At 43.4% G+C, this 9837-nt stretch overlaps 1 protein-coding gene and 1 long non-coding RNA gene across 2 annotated transcripts in view; one reads left to right on the top strand and one right to left on the bottom strand.

Annotated features, from left to right (window-relative positions):
• Window positions 1–54: 54 nt before the first annotated feature.
• LOC140714224 (uncharacterized) lies at window positions 55–7344 on the bottom strand. Its single transcript, XR_012095847.1, has 3 exons — window positions 7073–7344; window positions 6891–6980; window positions 55–1296 (listed from the first exon to the last, which is right to left on the bottom strand). It is a non-coding gene; the product is annotated as an uncharacterized lncRNA (long non-coding RNA).
• A 254-nt stretch (window positions 7345–7598) lies between these two features.
• Window positions 7599–9837, top strand: part of ncoa4 (nuclear receptor coactivator 4) — a 42776-nt gene continuing 40537 nt past the window's right edge. The window contains exon 1 of the mRNA XM_073025231.1: window positions 7599–7715. The gene's annotated coding sequence lies outside the window, so the exon portion shown is untranslated. The remainder of the gene's footprint in view (window positions 7716–9837) is intronic.

The following is a 9837-nucleotide window of genomic DNA, read 5'->3' as shown; positions in this document are numbered from 1 at the left end:
GAAGTGTCTCAGCCCAAAACACTGACTGTACTCTTTTCCATAGATGTTCCCTGGCCTGCTGAGTTCATCCAGCAGTTTGTGTGTATTACTTGGATTTCCAGCATCTGCAGATTTTCTTTTGTTTGTGTTTGCAGAATTCTCCCTGTCCCAAGAACAATGCTGCATTATTACTGTTTCCCGTCACTTAAACATCTTGATCTGCGAATTCTTTCTCCCCTATGGGTTTAAATTTTTGTGACCAGCCTATGAAAGAGATTAGCACTTTATTAAACAGCTTTTTTAAAAATTCTAATATAGCACTTAAATTGTACTTTGATCATTAACCTCAGAAACCTCATCACAAAGCTTTATCAAATCAGTTAAACACAGTTTACCTTCAACAAATCAAAGGTTTTCTCTCATCACTCCACATTGTCCAAATGATAGCTGATTATGTTCTTGCTTATCATTCTGAAAGGCTGAATGGGCTGTGAATTGTTTATCCTTATACCCTTTCTTGAATAGGGGTAATGTTAGCAACTCTTCAGTTGTGTGTCACAACCCATTTAGCTTCAGATGGTTTGAAAATGACAAACAATACCTATACAATTAGCAGCCCATCTCGTGTCCTGATAGGAGATGTGCTGATAATTGTACATTCACTATTAGGACATGGGTTCTGTTACATAATCACCAACTGTGTCTGCTGCTCCATCCACTACAAGCATTTTGAAAAGGCAGATAATCAAGATAGGTCCTGACAAAGGGTCTCGGCCCGAAACGTCGACAGTGCTTCTTATAGATGCTGCCTGGCCTGCTGCATTCCACCAGCATTTTGTGTGTGTTGCTTGAATTTCCAGCATCTGCAGATTTCCTCGTGATTAATAATCAAGCTGTGTTCATTCCTCAAGCTCACAAACCGAAGCTGAAACATGAGGATCTGTTACAGTGCTGACCTGAGGAAAGAGATGAGCTCTTAACTAGCTGCTCCGAGTCAGTGGACTGGTCAACCTATGCCAATGCATAAAACAGACTTTACTGCTAGGTGTGTAAAGGGCTGTGTATCAAAGAAGTTAACCTGAGTGTTCACCAACAGGAAACCATGAGAGATCCATTCCCAAATGAAGTCTAGGTCTGAGGTATTCAGCACAGTTGACCGTGATCTGTACGAAAAATTGAGGTACAGAGGTATTGAGGTGCAGAGCCTTCAGAAGTGCCAAGATAATCCTCCCAGCTGTCAGTTCAGAGTTCAAATTTATTATCGAAGTATGTATATGTTCCCACATACTACCTTGAGATTCACTTTCTTGCAGGCATCTACGGGGAAAAATAAATACAACAGAATTTACAAAAAAATACATAAAATAGACAAAAGCTGACAATTAGAATTTAGAATTTATTTTTATTTCTTACATCCATCTTGCAACATGAGGGAGTAAAAATCTTTATGTTACGTCTCCGTTGCAATGTACAAGCAATAAGGAAGGGAAATGTGGAAGGATATTGTTTTGTAGATATGTATGTACAGTTAGATACATACATGTAACCAATGTGCAAAAGAAGACAAACTGCAAATAAAAAAATAATACTGAGGAAGAGATGTAGAGTCCTTGAAAGTGAGTCTGTAGGTTGTAGAATGAGTTCATAGTGGTGATTGAACACAATCCACACAGGTTTGGGAGCCTGGTGGTTGTGTAGGGTAATAACTGTTCCTGACCTGACGGTGTGTATCTAAGGCTTCTCTACCATCTACCTAATGGTAGTAACAAGAACAGGGCACTGACTGGATGGTTGCGGGGAGGTCTTTGATGATAGATGCTGCTTTTCTGTGGTGACGAATCAGCTTATAGGAGGGAGATTGAACATCTAGCTGGGTGGTGCCACAACAAGAAGCTCTCACTCAACGTCAGCAAGACTAAGAAGCTGATTATTGACTTCAGGAGGAGGAAACCAGAGGTCCATGAGCCAGTCCTATATATTCAATAGTGCAAGTTGCATAAAAGCTCACATGCTATCATAGGCTGCAAAACAAAGATGGGTAGCATTGCACCCATCCCTGATGAGGTCAATTTATTCTATGCATGCTTCCAACAGAAGGTCAGTGAAATAAGAACAAATGAAATGAATACAGTAGAATAAAGAGATCTGGGAATACAGAGCCATAATTCCTGGTATGCAAAACACCAATGCCCTTGAATGGAAAATCCTAGGGTCAGTCCATCATGGGTAAAGCCCTCTCCATCACTGAGTGCATTTACACAGAGCTCTGATGCAGGAAAGCGGCATCCATTATCAAGGACCCCCACCACCCATGCCATGCTCTCTTCTTGTGGCTGACATCAGGAAGAAGGTGCAGGAGCCTCAGCACCACATCACCAGGTTCCTGAACAGTTATTACCCCTCAACCATCAGGCTCTTGAAGCAGTATAGATTAACTTCATTTGCCCCATCACTGAACCGTTCCCACAACCTATGGACTCACTTGCAAAGACTCCATCACATTTTCTCAATATTTATTCCCAAAGGAGAGACATAATATGATTAGGAATAGTCAGCATGACTTTATTAAAGGCACATCGCGCTTTACGAGCCTGACTGTATTTTTTGAGGATTACTGGAGGTAGAGCAGTAGATGTAGTGTATATGGATTTCAGCAAGGCATTTAACAAGGTACCCCATGCAAGGCTTATTGAGAAAGTAAGGAGACATGGAATCAAAGGGAACATTGCTTTGTGCATCCAGAACTGGCTTGCCCACAGAAGGCAAAGAGTGGTTGTCGACGGGTCATACTCTGCATGGAGGTCGGTGACCAGTGGTGTGCCTCAGGGATCTGTTCTGGGACCCCTACTCTTTGTGATTTTTATAAATGATCTGGATAAGGAAGTGGAGGGATGGATTAGTAAATTTGCTAATGACACAAAGGTTGGAGGTGTTGTGTTTTAAGAAGACCAGTATCACCCTAGTGCCAGAGAAAAACAAGGTAATGTGCCTTAATACCATCATCCCCTCAAAACTAATCAGTAAAATCCAAGTCCTAGGCAATTCTTGTGCAATTAGGTCCTGGATTTCCTCACTTGCAGACCCCAGTCAAAATGACAAAATTATCTCCTCCACAACCTTCACCAGCACAGGTGCACCACAGGGCTGTGTGCTTAGCCTCCTACTCTACTCGCTTTACAGCTATGGCTGTGTGGATAAGTACAGCTCCAACACCATATTCAAGTTTGCTAATGACACCGCTGTGGTGGGTTGTATCAAAAGTGGTGATGAATCAGCATGCAGGAGGGAGACTGAAAATTTGTCTGAGTGGTGTCATTACAACAATCTCTCATTCAATGTCCACAAGACCAAGGAACTGATTTCAGGACAGGGAAACCAGAGGCTCAGAAGCCAGTCCTCATCAGAGGATCAGAGGTGGAGAAGGTCTTGATTCGTCAGGGCTTCAAAGGTCATGGACAGAAGGCAGGAGAATGGGGTTGAGAGGAAAAATAAATCAGCCATGATTGAATGGCGCAGCAGACTCAATGGACTGAATAGTCTAATTCTGCTCATATGTCTTATGGTCATATAAGAACCAGCTCCTCCTTAAAGATTGTCAGTTGTTCATTTATACCAAACAGCCATTGTTTTAGGTACCCCCTCTACCAATAAGTGAACATTGAGTGTAAGTTTGTGGTCTTCTAGTGCTGTAGCCCATCCACTTTAAGGTTCAACATGTGTGTTCAGAGATGCTCTTCTGCATACCATTGTTGTAACGCGTGGTTAGTCGAATTACTGTCGCCTTCCTGTCAGCTTGAACCAGTTTGACCATTCACCTCTGGCCTCTTTCATTACCAAGGCATTTTCGCCCACAGAACTGCCACACACTGGATCTTTTGGTTTTTTTAAAATCATTCTCCGTAAACTCTAGAGACTGTTGTCCGTGAGAATTCCAGGAGATCAGCAGTTTCTGAGTTAATCAAATTGTCCCATCTAGTATCAACTATCAACAATTATTCCATGGTCAAAGTCATTTAGATCACACTTTTCCCCATTCAGATGTTTGGTATGAACCACAACTGAACCTCTTCACCATGTATGCATTGAGTTGCTGCCATAAACAAGATTTGCCTATTTAGTTATTTGCATTAACGAACAGGTGTACATTGTATCTAATAAAGTGGCCACTTTATTGCTAGTCTTTGTTTCCAGTTTAGATTTGTTCTTATCCTATTGAAATCCCTTCTCCAATTGACTATTTTATCCTGAAAGTGATACTTTCCCTAACTAGCCTAAATCTTATGATACTATGATTGAAGTTCTCTAAAAGTTCCCACCATTTTGCTTGTTCCACTTGGTCCATCTCATTCCCAATTCAGTTCTGCCTAATGTCTCCTTCATCATTGGTTGGAAACATACTAATCAAAATGATTTCCTGATCTCATTGCAAAAATTCTTCTCCAGCATTCTTCCCCTCATATGGCCCATATTCTAGTATATGGCGACACGTGAATGGCTAAAATTCTCCATTATCTCTACTCAATGGCTTTTTTACATCTCTGTAATTTCTCTGAAAATTCCCACCTCTATATCCTTCCCACTTATGGGTGGCCTATGGAATACTCTCCCAATACTGTGATTGTACTCCTGTTCTTTCTTAACTCTAACAAGATTGATTCTGTCCTCACCTCCTCTCTCTACTACCGTTCAATGTTGCTTAATCAATGTTGCCAACACCATTGTGTGCTTCTTCCTCATCTCCCTTCTCTTCCTTAACTTCCCAAACTTCTTTTATCGATGAATATTTATTAGCCCAATCCAGACCTTTCTTTTACCAATGTAATAGTCCCATATACCTTACTACGCTTAAAACACTCAAACCTTATTTTATAGTATGTATATTACAAACCTACCTTACACCTTTTCCATACTCTCTTTTGGTCTGGTCCTTTAAAAAATTTTTTAGTGCAGTCTCAGCCCTTCATGCAACCTTTAATCCATTTCTACACTACATCTTGGTGCCCAGTCCCTCCTGCTACCTTAGTTTCAAATCCTCAAATGACAACACCTAATGTTTTCCTGACATGTATGGCCTCGCCAAATTCCATCTTTGAGAATTGATCCCAGTGTCCTCAAGGATCTGAAGCCTTCACTCTTGCACCATCTTTCCAACCATACACTTCTCCATAATATCCTCCTAATTTCTATATTCAACTGAGTTGTACGTAATACCAAAAAGTAATCTTCAGATTACCAACATTAAAGTTCTGTTTCATAAGTATCTTTAATAAGTTTTAAAAATCTCATTCCTTGTTGCTCCTAGATCATTGCTAGTGAAATGGTCTGAGTCACCTCTGGATGACCTAAAGAGTCTGACATGGGTGCCGGGGGTGTGTGGGAGGGGTGGAACTGCAGACTGTTTCAGATACCTAATGGGATGGGGAGGGTGGTAGTTTGTAAGATTGTGCATTCCTTCCCCATTTATGTTGGGCTTCTGAGTGCTCCCAGCACATGGCAAATTCAAAGAAGCATAATCTGATTCTAAATACCACAGTTACTTATTTAATCCCATCCTGTCAGAGATATTTCCTTATTCAAAGTACATTTATTATCAAATTGTGAACAGATTATACAGAGATTTGTCTCCTTACAGGCAGCCACAAAACAAAGAAACTCGAGAGAAAGAAACTCATTAAAAGACTGTCAAAAGCCCAAAGTGTAGAGAGAAAACAAATTGTGCAAACAATAAAAGTAAGCAAATAGCATTCAGAACGGAAGTGAGTCTACAGACAAAAAAAGCCAGGCATCACTGCATCCAGTGCAGGCCACAACCTCAGTTCAGAGCAGAACTGAGTAAATATCACGGAGCAGCAAGCATAACTGGCCCAACCCTTGCCTCTTCAATCTGGCCCAGCATTTAATCACCCAACATTGAGTCATTCCTCACTCTAGGCCCCGGATCCTGCCCACTTGATACCTTCTAGGCCTGGGCCTTACCGCCATGTTTCAGCCCATACATGACCTTTCCAGATCGGCCTGGCGCTTAGAGTAATCAAAACTCGGGCCTTTCCTTGCTTTCATTTTCTAGTGGATGGGCCTCGCTTCCATTGTTTGTGGTGATTGTTTACCAGAGAAAGTGTTATTAATAAAGTATTCTTTGCCTTGTTTGCTGCCAAAAAGTAGTTGCTGGGCTTCGCTGGCACCATCTTAAATGGGAAGCTACTATTACCTCCCACACCTTCTCTGCAAAAGGTAAACTAAGTTGTTTCCCCCTTTCCAGTTATGATGGTCTCAGGCCTAATCTGTCCTGTGACCAGCACATAGGTGCCATCACAAAGAAGACACAACAGCACCTCCACTTTCTTAGAAATTTGCATAACATCTAGAATTTTGACAAATGTCTATGGATGCACAGTGGAGAGAATCCTAAATGGTTGCATCAAATCTCTAGAAAGTGGCTGATACAGCCCAGTACATCATAGTGAAAGCCCTCTCCACCATTGAGTAAATTTACATGGAGCACTGTCACAGGAAATCAGCATCTGTCATCCACACTCTCATCTTGCTACTACCATCATACAGGATGTAGAGGACCCCTTAGGTCCCATGCTACTAGATTCAAGAACAGTTATTACCCTATAACCATCAGGCTCCTGAATAAGGCCATAAGACCATGGCAGAATCAGGCCAGTCAGTCAGATCAGGCCCATTGAGTCTGATCCACCATGGCTGATCCTGGATTTCACTCAATCCCAAACACCTGCCTTCTCACCATAACCTTTGTTTCCCCCGACCAATCAGGAAACTATCTATTTCCACTTTAAATATATCCACAGTTTTGGGCCTCCACAGATGTCTGTGACAGAGCTTTAGAACTAGTGTGGATAATTCACTCACCACAACTATGAACAGATTCCACAACCTAGACTTACTTTCGAGGACTCTACAACTCATCTTCTCAGTATTCACTTATTTTTTATTCTTTCGAACAATGGTTGTTTGCCAGTCCTTTTCCATAAATCCTTTAAAAAAAAAAATTCTGGTAAATGCCTACAAGAAAATGAATCTCAAGCTAACTTTGACTTTGAGACATCATCCACAAATGTTGCCTGACCTGCTGAGTGTTGCTAGACAAGGCAGGAGCTACATTTTGGTTTGATTTCCAACTTCTCAATATCCTGGAGGTTTAGGAATTAAGTCTGAACTTGTTTGTAGCGGGAAAAGGGACCGTCCAGAATGTTCCATGACCTGACACTGTTGAACTCACTGCCAATTGCAGCTTAGAACAATGTAGGAGTCTGATGAGAGAGTTGGAGGCCTTATGAAGGGTCTTGGCCCGAAACGTCGGCTTTCATTTCCCTTCATAGATGCTGCCTGACCAAGACAGTTCCTTCAGTATTTGTGCCCGTTGTGTAATGCGGCTGCGCAAACCCAAGCTGCTGGACGGCGGACGTCACTAATAAAGATGTGGACCAATCAGTTGGAAATGAAGAGGGGTTCAAATTGAGACTATCATAAACATTTGGAAAAATATCGAAAATAATTTATCTCGCAAAGTATAGATAAATAATTTTTTTTTATGTGTTTCTTGTTTGTGTTTGATGTGGAATCTCCGAAACTAATTAAAGTTGCTAGATTTCACACCCCTCAGCTTCCACCGTGATTGGGCCGGTCCGAGATGTCGCGAGAGTTGGTGCTGGCGGACGGGCGGCTGAAGGTTACGGGTGGGTGAAGTGACGGCCCGAGCGGGACATCGGGTGAGTGACCGGGAGGGACGGAGTGTTGGGCTGGGAACCCTCATAGTGGACTGATGGGGAAGGAGATCCAATGTTGGGGATGGATGGGGGAGGGAGAGGAGGTGGCAGGAGCCTGGGGGGGGGGGTCGATGATAATGGGTGGGTGGGGGGTTTCAGGCCGTAGGCAAGGAGGGGCGGGGAAGTGCTGGGTGAGGAGGCGAGGAGGGACGAAGGGGTAGAGGGTCTGGGCGAGGAGGGTGGAGGTGGGGTTTGTCTGTGGTTGGGAGAATGGTGGTGGGTTGAGGAATTTATGTGTGGCAGGACGACGTGAGAGGATAGCTTGAGGCGAGGGGCTCTGGCAAATAGAGGCCAAGTCCATGCAGTTGTCCACATGTGATAGACCCACTCTTGCTGTAGTTTATAAGTTAAGTACCGGTATATCTTTTTAGATAAAGCCAAAATGTAGGTAATATTTGAGAGGGTTGAAATCGTTTAATTTGTTAATTGGATAATGTGATTAGGGGTTTGAAGAATCCTGTGTATAACATGAATTTTATCATTGCCTGGTTTAGAGGTTTCACCCACTTTGCATTTATAGTGTAATTCTAATTTTCTTGATTGTTAATGTACACTGATAGACGTGATTGTGCTGACTTGTCCATTGAAATAAAAATTTTCAAAAATAGTGTAGTCTACAGGGAGAGAGAAACAAAAACAAGAGAAAACCTGCAGTTGCTGGAGATTTGAGCAACACACACAAAATGCTGGAGGAACTCAGCAAGCCAGGCAGCAACTATGGAAAATAGTACAGTTGATGATTTGGGTGGAAACTCTTTGCCAGGACTGGAGAGAAAAAGCTGAGTAGATTTAAAATGTTTGGGGAGGGGAGAGAGAGCCATCAGGTGATAGGTGAAACCTTAAGGGAGAAGGATGAAAAAAAGAGCTAGGAAGTAGGATTGGTGAACGAAGCATCACAGGGAGGTGATGGGCGGGCAGGAAAAGGATGGGAAATGGAGAGGGTGGGGGTTGGACATTATCGGAAGTTAGAGAAATCAATGTTTATGCTGTCGGGTTGGAGGCTACAAACAGAATATAAGGTGTTGTTCCTCCAATCTAAGTGTGACCTCATCATGACAGTGGTGGAGGCCATGGATGGACATAACGGGATGGAAAGTGGTAATAAATAGGTGGCCACTAGGAGATCCCAAGCACAAAATACTCTGCAAATGCTGGGGTTAAAGCAACACGCACAACACGCTGGAGGAACTCAGCAGGTTGGGCAGCGTCCGTGGAGGCAAGCGGTCAATGTTTCGGGCCGAGACCCTTCGTCAGGACTGAAGAGGGAGGGGGGCAGGGGCCCTATAAAGAAGGTGGAGGGAGGGTGGGAAGAAGAAGGCTGGGAGATCCAGATTGTTCTGGCAGATGGAGTGTAGATACCCGGCGAAGCAGTCTCCCATGTCGGGTCTCACTGATATATATGAGGCTACACCAGGAGCACCAAACACAGTAAATGACCCCAACAAACTCACAGGTGAAGTGTCGCCTCACCCAGAAGGACTGTTTAGGGCCCTTGATGATACTGAAGGAGGAGATGTAGGGGCAGGTGCAGCACTTGTTCCGCTTGCAAGGATAAGTGCCAGGAGGGAGATCAGTAGGGAGGGATGAATGGACAAGGGAGTCGTGCAGGGAGCGATCTCTGTGGAAAGCAGAAAGTGGGGGGTGGGGTTGGGAAGGATAGATGTGCTTGGTGGTGGGATCCCGTTGGCAGTGGTGGAAGTTTTGGAGAATTGTGTACTGGATGTGGAGGCTGGTGGGGTAGGTGAGGACAGGAAGAACCCTATCCCTGGTAGGATGGCGGGAGGATGAGGTAAGAGCAGATGTGTGAAATGGAAGGGATGTAGTTGAGGGCAGCATTGATGGTGGAGGAAGGGAAGCCCCTTTCTTTGAAAAAGGAGGACATCTTCATTCTGGAATGAAAAGCCTCATCGTGAGAGTAGATGTGGCGGAGATGGAGGAATTGAGAAAAGGGAATAGCATTTTCACAAGTAGTAGGGTGGGATGAGGTGTAGTCTAGGTAGCTGTGAGAATCTGTGGGTTTGTAATAGATATCTGTGGATAAGCTGTCTCTGGAGATGGAGACAGA

This window comes from Hemitrygon akajei, chromosome 21 (genome assembly GCF_048418815.1).
Source record: "Hemitrygon akajei chromosome 21, sHemAka1.3, whole genome shotgun sequence".
Lineage (NCBI taxonomy): Eukaryota > Metazoa > Chordata > Chondrichthyes > Myliobatiformes > Dasyatidae > Hemitrygon > Hemitrygon akajei.
Note: the sequence above shows the minus strand (reverse complement) of the source record. Positions and strands in the feature narration are given on the sequence as shown.